The sequence below is a fragment of the Lactuca sativa genome, chromosome 2 (assembly GCF_002870075.4).
Source record: "Lactuca sativa cultivar Salinas chromosome 2, Lsat_Salinas_v11, whole genome shotgun sequence".
Classification (NCBI taxonomy): domain Eukaryota; kingdom Viridiplantae; phylum Streptophyta; class Magnoliopsida; order Asterales; family Asteraceae; genus Lactuca; species Lactuca sativa.
The window spans coordinates 200,257,642-200,272,952 of record NC_056624.2 but is presented as its reverse complement, the minus strand read 5'-3'; the positions used below and the strand labels follow the sequence as shown (position 1 = coordinate 200,272,952).

Here is a 15,311-nt window from a genome sequence, read left to right as displayed (position 1 = left end):
GCCGTGGGGAGCACCTATTCTGTTTGTCAAGAAGAAGGATGGTTCACACCGGATGTGTATTGATTACCGGGAGTTGAACAAGCTGAGGGTCAAGAACCGTTACCCGTTGCCGAGGATCGACGATTTATTTGATCAGTTGCAGGGGGCATCTTGGTTTTCCAAGATTGATTTGAGGTCGGGATATCATCAGGTGAGGGTGCGAGATGAGGACGTCCAGAAGACAGCTTTCAGGACGCGTTATGGGCATTATGAGTTTGTGGTGATGCCTTTTGGGCTCACCAATGCCCCGGCGGTGTTCATGGATCTCATGAACAGGGTATGTAGGCCGATGTTGGATCGGTCGGTGATTGTATTTATCGATGATATTCTGGTATATTCGAGATCTAGGGAGCAGCATGAGGAACATTTGAGGGAGGTCCTTGGGGTACTGAGATCGGAGAAGCTTTATGCAAAGTTCTCCAAGTGTGATTTCTGGTTACGGGAGGTCCAGTTCCTAGGACATCTCGTTAACCAGGAAGGGATTCTGGTCGATCCGGCCAAGGTTGAGGCGGTGATGGGTTGGGAGGTGCCAAAATCACCCTCTGAGATCAGGAGCTTCCTTGGATTAGCAGGGTATTATCGGAGATTTATCAAGGATTTCTCCAAGATCGCAGTGCCGCTCACCAGGTTGACCCGGAAGGGTGTTGCATTCTCATGGGGTCCCGAGCAGCAGACCTCCTTTGAGACACTTCGCCAGAGGTTGTGCGAAGCCCCGGTATTAGCTCTCCCGGAAGGGATGGAGGATTTTGTAGTATATTGTGATGCATCGATTTTGGGGTTGGGTGCGGTGTTGATGCAGAGGGGTCATGTGATAGCATATGCATCGAGGCAGCTGAAGCCTCATGAGTCGAGGTATCCCACGCATGATCTAGAGTTGGGGGCAGTAGTGTTCGCCCTCAAGATTTGGCGCCACTACTTATATGGGGTTCGATGTACGATATACACGGACCATAAGAGCCTGAAGTACTTGATGGATCAGCCCAATCTAAACATGCGTCAGAGGAGGTGGTTAGATGTGGTCAAGGATTATGATTGTGAGATCCTGTACCACCCGGGCAAGGCCAACGTGGTGGCCGATGCGTTGAGCCGCAGGGCGGAGAGCACTCCTTTGCGAGATGTATGTTTGAGATTGACCATGATAGCTCCGGTATTGGAGGCCATTCGTGGGGCACAGGCCGAGGCTGTGCAGCCGGAGATGCAGAAGAGGGAACGGGTCGTTGGTTTGGTTTCAGAATTCGTTACGGATGGGCGTGGGCTTATGACTTTTCAGGGTCGGATTTGGGTACCGTTCGTGGGTGGTACGCGCACTTCCTTGATGGAGGAGGCTCATCGGTCGAAATTTTCGATCCATCCGGGGGCTACGAAGATGTATTTGGATTTGAGGAGAGAGTATTGGTGGCCCTGTATGAAGAGGGACGTCGCATGGTTCGTGGAGAGGTGCTTAACCTGCCGTAGGGTTAAGGCCGAGCACCAGAGGCCGCATGGCAAGTTGCAGCCATTGGAGGTTCCCGAGTGGAAATGGGAACAGATCACTATGGATTTCATCACCAAATTGCCGAGAACTGCCAGGGGAGTTGATGCAATTTGGGTGATTGTGGATAGGTTGACGAAGAGCGCTCACTTCCTTGCCATCAGTGAGAGTTCTTCAGCAGAGAAGTTGGCAGAGTTATATGTGAGAGAAGTGGTATCTCGGCATGGGGTGCCGATCTCGATTGTTTCAGACCGTGATGTGCGCTTTACTTCCAGATTCTGGAAGAAATTTCATGAGGAGTTGGGTACTAGATTGCATTTTAGTACAGCATATCATCCCCAGACAGACGGTCAGAGTGAGCGGACGATTCAGACGCTTGAGGACATGCTTCGAGCATGTGTGTTGGATTTTGGGGGTAGCTGGGATGCGTATCTACCCTTGGCGGAGTTTTCCTACAACAACAGCCATCATTCGAGCATTGGTATGCCACCCTTTGAGCTGTTGTATGGTAGGAGGTGTCGGACCCCCATTTGCTGGGGAGAAGTTGGGCAGAGAGTGATGGGCAGTACCGAGATTGTGCTTCGGACGACAGAGCAGATTCAGTAGGTCAGACAGAGGTTATTGACCGCCCAGAGTCGACAGAAGAGTTATGCAGACAAACGCCGGTCCGAGCTTGAGTTTCAGGTCGGCGACTTCGTTCTCCTGAAGGTCTCTCCTGTGAAAGGAGTGATACGATTCAGGAAGAGGGGCAAGTTGGGGCCCCGGTATATTGGGCCATTTCGTGTGATTGCGAGGGTAGGCCGGGTAGCCTATCGTTTGGAGTTGCCAGCAGAGTTGGGGCAAATCCACGACACTTTTCATGTGTCGCAATTGAGGAAATGTATTGCCGATGAGTCGGCAGTAGTTCCATTAGAGGATATTCAGGTGGATGCGAGCCTGAATTATGCCGAGAGACCAGTGGCCATCAGAGATCGGAAGATCAAGGTTCTGAGGAACAAGAAGGTACCTTTGGTGTTGGTTCAGTGGCAACACCGGAAGGGATCAGAGATGACCTGGGAGCCGGAGCGCGAGATGCGGGCTCAGCATCCGGAGCTATTTTAGAGCGAGACTTCGAGGGCGAAGTCTAATCCTAGTGGGGGAGAATTGTAACAGCCCGGATCTCCAGGTATTTTATTGTTTTAATATTTTGAGTTTTGAGAAGGGACTCGGCGAGTTGGAGCTCAGACTCGCCGAGTAGGGTCGCGATTCTGGACGCGGGATTCGTTCGGACTCGGCGAGTCCAGGATATGGACTCGGCGAGTCCACGCTGTTTTATGAAACCCTAATTTCTCGGGTTTGGGACCTATTTAAATGGCCTTATGGCCGTCTTTTGCATCCATCATTCCATAGAGAGATACCCTAAAAGTGCTTTAGCGATTTGAGAGTGAAAGGAAGCATTTCTTGACATTTGTGTGTTGTTTAGCAAAGAAGAAGGAGGCTCTAGCCAAGAGGAGGCAAAGGGGACTGCTATTTGGTGGATTGGAAGCTTGACCCTTCAATCTAAAGGTATAATTTCGACCCATCTTCTGTTTTGTGAAGTATAATCGATTTTAGGGTTTCTTGTGGCTTTGTTGAGTTGATTTGATGGCCAAATAGTCCCATGCTAGTGATGAGACTTCGGATCTGGATCCATAGAGGTCCAGAGAGCCTCATCCTTCAAGCTTTATAGAGAGCAATGGAGGTCATGACCTTGTATAGTGAGATTTGTTGAAGATTCTTCATAATTAGTCATATAGAGGTTGTTCATGCATCAAGACTGGGACTTTACGTGATGAATCAGTCTAGGAGGGCCAGATCTATGAATTGTTGGAGTAGATCTGACCTTAGAAGCAAGTTTGGGTGATTGCATGGAATGGACTCGCCGAGTCCGATGAGCAGACTCGGCGAGTAGCTTGAAGATTGCCTTGGACCGGCCAGTGAGTGGTCCAGACGAGTCAGGAGTTGACCCAGTGAGTCAGGGCGAGTTGGAGAGGATTGTCATGTGGTCTGAGTCGAGCTGGGACTCGCCGAGTCGTTCTTGAGACTCGGCGAGTTGAGTCGGGGTGGCCCCGCGGTTCTTCCAGGTGGAACTCGTCGAGTCAGGGGGGAGTACTCGACGTGTAGGAAAGGAATCCTAGAGAGTTGGTGAGAACGTCTAGACTCGCCGAGTTGCCGTGTACACTCGCCGAGTCCGGTCAAAGTTGACCGTTGACCGTTGACCTGTGTTGACTTCTTAGGGGTAGTCAACCTTAGAGATAAAAAGTGTTAATTAGAGCCTTGTGATGTTATAGGAGGATTAGAGCTCGGAAGATCGAGCACGAGGGATTTCCAGGGATCGTGAGATACCGAGACACGCGAGGTGAGTCTTCTCACTATACTTTACCTTGAGTCGGTAATTAGAGTTATGTGTTAGTGTATGTATGTTATGTGCATGTTATGTGTTGTACTGCATTATTTCTATGTGATCTATGCTGTGCATGTTTATAGAGTTGGAACCGGAAGGTTCATAGAGTTAGAACCTGAGGGTTCACAGAGTTGGGTGCACGGACCCATAGAGTTATGGCCTCGAGTGGCTAATATGTGTTTTATGTGTGGTATTTTGGGGAACTCACTAAGCTTTGTGCTTACAGTGTTAGTGTTGTTGTTTCAGGTACTAGCGATGACCGTGGGAAGGCGCCGGCTTGATCTGTACACACGTGGAGGAATTTGATATAATTATGTGATCTTGGGATTTGTATGATACATATTGGAATTTGAAATTGATGTTTTAGTAAATTAAAAGAGAGATGTTTTTTTATAAATTGTGAAAAATAAATTTTAAAATTTTCGGTGTTACACGCGAGTGGAAGGACTCTGGGATTATGAACTCGGCGAGTCAGTAGGGTGACTCGGCGAGTAGGGTTGACCTGGAAGGTTGACTTTGACCAGGACATTGACTTTGACCAGAGTTGACTTGGTTGACCTTTGGAGGTCAGTTAGACTAAGTGATGGGTTGATATTGGTAGCTCGGGGAGCTTGCGGAGCAGTAGTTCAGAGTTAGTGGTCGGGTAGCGGTCAAAGGGGTTAGCAGCAGCAGTTCAGTAGTATCAGGTGAGTTTCCCTTTGTATGAATGGGTCTACGGCCACAATGTCGGCCCATGTAGTTGTGAGTAGAAGTCCCGGGGGTTAGCCCTAGGCACAATATGCTAGTATGATATGTGGACGAGGTCCAATGACAGAGGGCGGGTGCCCAAGGAGCGGTTTATGTGATAGTTTATACTTGTTGTCTGCGTGATACTTGTATGTGCTTGGTAGGGAGGTGAGTGAGGGCGAGGTCCCGTATCTCACCGATGGTAGAGTGTGGATGGTGTTCCACATCTCAGTAGTAGCAGAGCAGGGGCGAGGCCCAAGTTAGGAAAGGAGTGAGAGTGGGCTGGGCCCGTACCTCACTATCAGCAGGAGTGTGGACGAGGTTCCATGACTCATCAGTAGCAGGACTCGGGCAGGGCCCAGAGATAGGCGAGGCCTTAGAGCAAGAGTTGTTAGTATATGTTTAGCTTATGTAAGGTTATGTGATATGTTTATGTGCTATTATATGTTAGCGGGCGAGGCCCGGTGACAGGCGAGGCCTAAGTGAAACAGATCTGTATCCGAGCGGGGCTCGAAGCCAGGCGGGGCCTGGAGCGGTGGGGCCGTTATAGCGGGCGAGGCCCAGGATAGTGGGCGTGGCCCAGTATGTGCAGTATGTGATTTTGCGTGGTATGTGGTAAGGTGGGGAACTCACTAAGCTTTGTGCTTACGGGTTTCAGTTTTGTTTTCAGGTACTTCCGGTAACGGAGGGAGGAGCTCGGGGTGATCGCATGGCACACACCATAGAGTAGTCAGCCTGGGAATGTTACTCTGATAATAAGCATGTGTTTTGAAAACTTATACTCAGATTATGTGTTGGAATAATGTTTTGGTCTTAATTTTTGGGATGTTACAATGTCACACACGAAACCTCTCTCAATCGTTTTCACTCTATCTCTCTCTATTTAGAAATCTCTCCTAAATCTCTCTAAGTATGTGAAATCTCTCCCAAATCTCTCCAAGAATGTGAAATCTCTCCCAAATCTCTCTTTGTATGAGAAATCTCTCCAAGAATGTGAAATCTCTCCCAAATCTCTCTAAGTATGTGAAATCTCTCCCAAATCTCTCTAAGTATGTGAAATCTCTCCCAAATCTCTCTTTGTATAAGAAATCTCTCCCAAATCTCTCTCAAAAGTTCATTAAACTCTTTATAGTCTTTCGGGCCATCCCGAACCTTAACCAGGTCAAAAACCGCTTAAAACGAGGTAAAAACGGATAAAATAGACTTAAAGACCCGAAACCCCTCTTAAGGAGCCGAACCCTCTTAAGGAGTCGAACCTTCTTAGGAAGCGAACTTGTCAGAAGCGAACTACCCCCTCGGACCGAAGCTCAGCAGACCGAACCCGAACCTTCCCTTTCGGACCGAGCCTCGCATGATGAACCGAACCTCGCACAAGGAACTGAAGCTACCTTCGGTTCATTTCGCCTCCTCCTCCTTTCGTTGCATTTCGCCTTCGGCCCATGATTAGAAGGGACCGAACCTCGGCCAGGACCGAGAGGTCTCGCAGGGAAGCCCATTTCTTCCCGGTTTTCAATTCCAACTTCGTTTTGGCTTCGTTTTTCATTGTTTTTACGCGGGATTTTAACCCAAAACTTTATTTTATCAATTAAAGCCCCATAATTCATTAATTCCCACGTTTTTGGTGCAAATCTTATCCAAGAAATGAGTGGGTGAAGTGCAAAGGTTGAGTGTTGACTTTGTTTTACCTTATGACACAAGCAACCACCCCCACACCCACTCTATGACCAGCCACACCTCCCCACCATGCCTAGTCACTTCCTTGTATCTTTCCATCAATCATCAGCCATTTCCCACGTTCTTAGAGATGGAACATCCATCCTCTCTCCTCACATTTCATTCATTCTCTCATTTCCACCAAAAGATCAAACACTTTTCTCTCAAACTTTTTCTCTTTATTTCAAGACTCCAAGGCTGATCATCAAGCTTTATTACACTCTTGGTAAGTATAATTAATCCTCCTTGTGATTATTACACTTCATTCTACTCCAATCATCGATTTCTTACACAAACTCCATCACCTTGATGTTAGATTCTCGAAAATCTTCAAGGCATCTTCAAGTGTTCTTGAGTTGAACACTTCCCTTCTTCAACATCCACCCACTTAAATCACTCAAGGTGAGTTCATACCCCCTATATTTTCATGTTTTCTTAAGTTTTAAGGGGGGGGGGGAATACAAGATAAAACACCAAGAACACAACTAAATTCTTTTGACAGCTTTCATCAGAAAAGTTCAACTCCATTCACGGACTGTTTTGGTCAACTTAACCATTTTAGTTTTCAAAACTGTTTTAGGTGCATGTAGTTCCAGTTCTTACCTTTAAAATGACTACTTGCACATCTCCATACGATTTTTCTATGATTTATGGTGATTTTTACAAAACAGCCTATTATTTCAAGAACAAATACGGACCAGTCTGTGAATATGAACATTTTAACACAAGTTAAAGGCTTCCAAAAATCATGATAAAAATTATGAACAAACTAGACACATTTTAGGAACTCCCAGAATTTATGGATTCACTTTTCGACTTCGTATGATTTTTCTAAAATAGTGCAGAAAGGTTAAAAACTAGTTAACAGCTTATAACTTTCATAACACTTTGTATTATGTTGAGCAAAGTGTATAACAATAAGTTCTAAATATTGAATGTGTTTCCTCGTTTGTTTATCATCATAAACTGAAATTTAGTCATTCATGATAAGATTCTTCATTCATTTAGAACACATATATTAAGCTATAATAAGCATAGTTTATGAATTCGTAGCACTAATGTGTTTTCATAAAAGAGTTCTTATACATTGCAAACGTTTTGGATAAACTATAATAGGTATAGTTTATGTATCATTTACTTTTCAAACTTATTTATCAAAGGTTTTCAGTTTAGTTCACGTAAATCTGTTAATGAATAAATTTGTGAGTCATTCGCTTCGGGTTACTTCCAAAGTAACAAAGTCAAAAACTCTTGTAAATTGTAACCAGAGTCTCTTGTAGGGAGAACGTGATAGTTGTGTATAGATCTATATTGGGTTTGACAAACCCACACCTGAGCTGCTTGCAACAGCTAGACCGGCAGGTCTGTGGTGACAAGTGTCATTTAACGGCGACGCCTGAAGAACGTCGTATTACGAGGCCGTCTATGTCAAGTATGGTTATAATACCTCACATGTGGTATTAACAAATCATAAGATTTACAAGTTCTACTTTTAAATTAGCGAGTTATGTCGATTTAGCTCATAAAAATTACCTTAAGTATGGAAAATAACTTGTACGCCTTCATATCAAAAAGGGTTTTATGTCGATTTAAAATCACTTTTTACATCAATAATTACCGATTTTATTGTATCTTTCGGTCTTGGTATTTAAGACTACACATCATTCATTACGGGATTCTTCTCAAATTAAAAAGGTTTTTACGCCAATTTAAAACCATTTTTATATCTTTAAGTATGACAAATACTTGTTCATTTTCGGTCCTGGTATTTAGGACCACATAACTTTCATAAGGAAAATATTGGATTTTTCTTGGTAACATACAACTCATTACAAAGATCAATTTTCAAACTCTTACCATCAAAAGCTTATGAACTCACCAACCTTTGTGTTGACACTTTTTCAAACAACTTGTATTCTCAGGAAATCACTAAACAGGTAACCAAGTGCTTTTGAGGATGGGACGTTAAGTCGTCAAACATTTCACATTTTTGTCCACATATTATAATTGATTTGGAAACATGTAATTCATACCATGATGTAACTCTTTCAATTATATATATATATATATATATATATATATATATATATATATATATATATGATTGGTTGTATTTACTTTGAGCATTATTATACTCGTTGTTGTGATACTATACATGAAGTCCGCCACCCCCGGACGTTTCCGCTATCCTTGGTTTGGGGGTGTGACGATATATATATATATATATATATATATATATATATATATATATATATATATATATATATGTTTAGGTTATTTTGTTTTAGGTAACTATTGTGTGCATGTAAGGAGAATTTTCGACCAATAGATGAAAATAATGAATGGCTATGATTTTGAGGGTCTATGATATTACAATGAAGTATCATGTACCATAATATCTCTAAAATCTAATTAAAATGGTATTTTAGACAATTAACTATATTTAAAAAAAGGAAAATTTCGAATATGAAGGTCTGATTTAAGAAAAAAAATTAATTCAATTTCAATTCTAATTTAATTTGTAATCATAACCGATTATAACTTATTTTATTATGTCAGAATGTGATTCTGTTAGAATGACATTCTGTTAGAATAATAGTTTATGATATCTTTTAAGAATACATAAATCAAAAAGAAAACATGAATAAATACATTATGAAACAATATACAAAATCGATTCTTGGACTAATAATATATCAAATAACTACATCTATGATTCTGATACAACAAGAACATTCTTGAATAATGTCAACATTCTGAAAGAATGACAAGTTTAATTTTTAAAAAACAACATTCTTAAACTTTGAGTGTGATCAATCTTTGATTCATTCTTCACGTCATTCCTATAATGTCTTCATGCCATTCCTATCACAAATGCATCAAAAATATCAAAATCCAACAAAAAAACACTAAGTCATTCTGAAAGAATAATATTGCTAAGATTTGTTTATACATTCTAACGGAATTAAGACACTCTTGTTCTCCATATGTTTTTTCTTCTCCACATGAATGACAAACTTTTCAAAACCTAAAAAGAAAAAGAAAATCATCAAAATCTAACAAAAACACTAATCCACTAAATGACCGACAAAAGATATGACATTTTAATAGGCAAAAAAGATTCTAAAAGAATCATTAACTTAGCAAGTTGTAATTATGACAGGGTAATTAGGCAGAATACATACAACATAGTGAATTTTGGCAGAATACATACAACATAGTAAATTAGCAAGTAACATAAATTTATTTCATCACCATTCCTTTAGTTAGGCATGTCAAAAATTATGATGCCTGAATAAAAAACTTTAGAAATTCTGATGTAATGCATGCCACATGGACAAAATCTCTTTCATGCATTTCCACAAACATTTGTCGTGCACTTCTTCTCACACCTAAAACCTATTAAACCAATCTTAATCAACAATAATAAATTAAGAAAATATGTTAGAAAATTAGTCATGATTGTTCAAAGAAACGCATGAATTATACCTCTTGCAAAAAATTTAATAGATACAAAAAAATAAAGCCAATGATAATAGTAAGATTCAAAACTTCAAATTATGGTGCAAACCTGTAAAAAGGAATAAAAGAATACATGATTAAGCTCTCAACCTCCACATCTATATTTACCAGTAAAAAGGAATACAATCATAACTTTATCTTGGAGTTATTAATATTATCCATATTTAGACAAAAAAAGGTTTTTTACCTTTTGATAACATTTAACTACTTGTTTATTTATGCTCGTTTGCACCTTTTAAAGCTTCTCATGTGAAAATCATGTCAGATTAGTATCCCAAAAATTGACCAATTGCACGTTTTAAAGCTTATGTTATAACTCCAGCGATAAAAACAGAGAACAAAAGCATTGTGGTAATTAATCAACACATGAATATAAAATTAATCTGATTCAATCGATTGAGGATAATGAGAATGAAGTTGAAAGATTTGATCATCCAACATTGCATGGTAAAGATCATAAACATCTCTTCAACGAAGATAGAATGCCATGAAGATAGTAATTGGCAATAAAATTGAATATAGCTACTTGAAGTGACATGAAATAAGAGAAATCAACATTAGAATTGTGTTGGTGTGTGGAAGATGGAGAATATTAACTTACTGGAACAAACCAAAATGGGATGGTGCTAGGCTTCACCGGATGCTTGATATCGGCTATCATGTCTTTTCCGATAAAACAATGGAAAGGATAGAGAAGACCTAGAAGCCTTATGATTGCTATTAGGAGGATCGGAGGTGGGCGGTGGATACAAGGAGGAAGGTATCCAGCGACAAAGTAGGTGACAACGAAGGGGAAGAAGTAGGTGGCGGTGATCGATGATTGAACGTGAAACAAAAATGTCAATTACTTTTGTGTTCCGGTGGATTTTGTAGGGTAAAAAAACTTATTGCAATTTTATATTGATTTTAATTTAGGAATTTATATAATATACATGCAATATTACTAATTTACCTTTATTGTTTTATTTAAATATTTAATTTGTGCTAAATTCTGATTGGTTCATATGTGCACACAATATTTGTTGAAAACATTTTAATCTAACTCTCTCTCTCTCTCTCTCTCTCTCTCTCTCTCTCTATATATATATATATATATATATATATATATATATATATATATATATATATATATATATATATATATGCTCGTGAGCCTAATCAAGCTTAGTGACATAGGCTCGAGCTCGAGTTCGTTTGATAAACGAGCTTAATATTAAGCTCAAGTTCGGCTCGGGCTCGTTTAAAATCGGTTTAGAGTCGAACTTTTAACGATTCAATCCCGAATAACTTGACTCATTTGCACCCTAGGTGTGACATCTGATCTGAATTCAAATGTGGACCAGCACAGAGATAAGAATAGTAGCACCATGAAGAACCAAATAAAATAAAATAGTAATTTGGTGTAGGACACAAAATCGTGAACAACCTTCAAATCACATTCTTGAAACTTCGGGGTGAAAGACTGAAATAAGATTAACCATGAGTTTCTTTTTAGTTCATGGGATCAGCTATCTACATTGCCTACATCTTTTTCGAAGAACTTTCTCGCAGGTGGATATCGCATAACTTCTGTATATTTTTACCACTTAAGGTTTCCTACTCATAGATAATAAACAAGCATCCGTGGTGGTTCGGGAGAGGAGAGGCGAGGCATGGCTAACTTATGAAGAAGATAGCGTACCTTAACTGTGGATACTTGGAATGATGGAATCGAGTGCCACTGATGAAAGACAAAACCGAGAGCGTATGATAAAACCAATGGTCTTGGATACTTATATGCAGAAGCAGAAAACGCCGCTATTAGTGGCGGAACCAAAATTTTGATATGGGGGTACAAACATTGTCAATATATTATATGTAGCTACCCAATATCATACATTAAAAAACATGTTATAATCTTTTTAGTTGGGGGTATAATAACATGAAACATATTTACAAATAAAATTATATATATATATATATATATATATATATATATATATATAATATATATATATATATATATATATATATATATAAACAATTTTTTTAGGGGTACTGTAGTACCCTCAACGCCCCATCTAGCTCAGCCACTGGTTTCAGCAAAATCAATCACAAGCAAGATGATTTCTATTGCCCTTGGGTTATCAACCTACGAAAAAGTAAAAACGATTCTCTTACATCTCGTCTTGACCCAAGCATATTTACTTAGATGTCCATTCATGAATTATGGTATATATATAATATATATATATATATATATATATATATATATATATATATATATATATATATATATATATATATAGCCTCTCCAAAATTGCCCTACCAAACATTAGATATCCATAGTCTCTTTTCGTAGTAATCTGAAGCTTTTCATAGCGTGGCAGAGCTAGATGGGGCGTTGAGGATACTACAGTGCCCCCAAAAAATTGTTTTTTATATATAACATGTTTTTTACTGTCTGATATTGGATAACTACATATTGACAATATTTGTACCCCATATCAAAATTCTTGGTTCCCCTACCGGGGAAACCTACATAACAAACTACCAAATTTTACATGATTTAAAAAATGTTATCCCTAATAATAAAAATAGTTGTTCCTTTTAAACTTTTTGAATTTTGGAAGAATTCACTTATCATGTGGAAATATTTTAAAAAAATATATCAACAATGATCAAAATCCATTGCAAAATTAGCAACATAATTAATTTACAAAAGATTGCCATCAATATATGACTAATGCTGGATGAAAATGAGCAACAAAAGTTAATCTAGTACATTGCATTAGAGATTTAATCCTCACATTGTAGCTAAGCATTTAAATTCATTAGTAATAGTAAAATAGCAACAAGATAGAATCATCGGTATTTGATAGTTTTAGATATTTCAGGGTTCATAAACCGTGACAAAAACCTTGCTGACAACCAAATAAATTATTAAGTGAAGCTTTTACTGCACGGTTTAACTTCTTCTCTGTGCAAATATTGTAAAGCTCTGCTTTCTTGTCCTCCAACTCACACTCTTCAGCACCAGGGTTCAAATCAAGCCACTCAATTGTTTCGTCGATCTGGTCCTCTAGGTCTTCCAAGTCTTTTACACTAAGCCTCATCTTTCTAAGGCTTAATCTTACCTTATAATCCTTTATTTTTGTTCTTAACATCGAAACACAGTGATCTAGAGCTCTATGAGCCATTGCCTTCTTCAAGTGCGCTTCATCCTCAAACTTATATCGTTCAGCATCTTGAATCATCTTTTCAATCTCCGCTTTGGACAAACTACCATTGTCAGTTATCTTGATTGTGTTGTTTGCGCCCGTTGTTATTTCTCTGGCAGAGACATTCAAGATCCCATCAGCATCTATCTCGTAGCATACATTGATCTCAACCCCTCTAGGCGCGGCTGGAATGCCAGATAGACTAAGTTTTCCCAAACGATAGTTTTGGGAAGCAATGTCTCTCTCACCTTGATACACATGAAAACCCACAGAAGTTTGATTGTCCTAAACAGTTAAGAATGTATTTCCTTCTTGGTTGGAATAGGTGAATTTCTAGGAATCAACACAACCATAATATCTCCCTTAACATCAAGGCCAAGTGATAAAGGAGTAACGTCAATTAGCTCCAGACTCTGCACAACTTCATCACCCATGCAACTTAAGTGTGCTGCTAAAATTCCAGCACCATGTGCAACAGCCTCATCAGGATTGATCTTCTGCGAAAGTAGCTTTCCATTAAAGAACTTTTGCAACAGCTGCTGTACCTTGGGGATCCTGTCGATCCACCAACAAGAACCACTTCATTAATGCTATCCTTGTTCATATTCGCATCCTTCAGACACATTTCCACAGGTTCCATGCACATCCTGAACAAGTCCATATTAACCTCCTCAAACTTTGCCCGAGTAAACTTTGCAGAAAAATCAATACCATTAACCAAGCAATCAATGTCAATCGTAGTCTGAATAGATGCTGAAACTATCCTCTTTTCCCTTTCACATTGAACCCTCAACCTACCTAAAGCCCTTTGGTTGCTGCTTATGTCCACTTTGTGCTTTCTCTAAAATTCTAGGACAAAATGATCGACCATTCTGTATCAAAGTCCCCACCCCCCAAATGTGTGTCACCACCTGTAGCTTTAACCATGATTTGTCCACCTCCGTCAATGGTAAGAAGAGAAACATCAAAAGTGCCCCCACCCAGGTCAAAAACCAATACATTCATTTTACCATCCACGCAAGCTCTCTTGTCAAGAGCATAGGCAATTGCAGCCGCAGTTGGCTCATTAATCATGCACAAAACTTCAAGTCCAGCAACCTTTGCAGCATCCTTTGTTGATTGTCATTGAGAATCATTGAAATAAGCTGGAACAGTGATAACTGCCTTCTCAACAGCTGACCCAAGAAATGTCTCAGCAACCGTTTTCATCTTCACTAAAACCATGGAAGAAATTTCTTCAGCAGAAAATTCCTTCTTTTAACCCTTGTAAGTGACTACAATTTTTGGCTTGTCTGCGCTTCCGGCCTCAACTTTGAAAGGCCACAACTTCATGTCTTTCTGAACAATTTCATCACTTGCTCTTCTTCCAATCAATCGTTTAACATCTGTTGTAGGTAAGCCAGCAAAACCATGCCTCCTTTAGGGAGGAGGGAGTCCTTCCCTTTCAACCCACTCAACACACCGCCACATCAGCTTTTTTTGTATCTTTCTCTTCTATCTTTCTCAACCCACAACACATGGAAACCCTATCTTTCCCAACCCACTCAACCTATTTGCCACATTATTATTTTTTATTTATTTAAATTAGAAAATATAAAAAATAAAAAATAACATTTTTTTCTTTAAAAAAACTTTTGTTAATTTAAAAAAAATCTAAAATATTTAAAAAAAAATCATGCATTAAAAATATGAAATGTGTACAAAATTATATAACCTAAAAACAAAAACAAAAAAAATAAAAAAAATAAAAAATAAAATGATGAATCACGTGAATCACATGCACGCTGTTAATATTATATGCAAATTATTATCAAGGTCTCAATTTGTTTTGTTTTGGAATTAATTACATTGCTGAGTGTGTAAAGAAGAGAAGAGAGAGAATTTAGAAAGAGATAGAAGATGCAACAGCGGTTTGTAAAGCCCGCACAAAAGCTCCAAAAATGAACCTGCATGAGCCCGCACATGTCACGGAAGCATAACTTGGAGGTACCGACGGTACCTCCCCCAAAAAACCAATGGTTCCGTGCTCCCTTAGAGCTAAATATATAAATGACAAAAGCTAATTTGTAAAAGTTTTTTATTTTTTTGAAAAAAAAAATAGTAACTGACTGATGATGGTGTTGGTTGGGTTATATGCAGCCTGGTTCTTGGCAGCATCACCAACCAAACGTTCAGTGTCGTCGAAGGCAACAAAAGAGGGAGTTGTGCGATTTCCTTG

At 39.5% G+C, this 15,311-nt stretch overlaps 1 pseudogene; it reads right to left on the bottom strand.

Annotated features, from left to right (window-relative positions):
* Positions 1-9,203: 9,203 nt before the first annotated feature.
* LOC111916433 (heat shock cognate 70 kDa protein-like) lies at positions 9,204-14,440 on the bottom strand (annotated as a pseudogene).
* Positions 14,441-15,311: the final 871 nt, after the last annotated feature.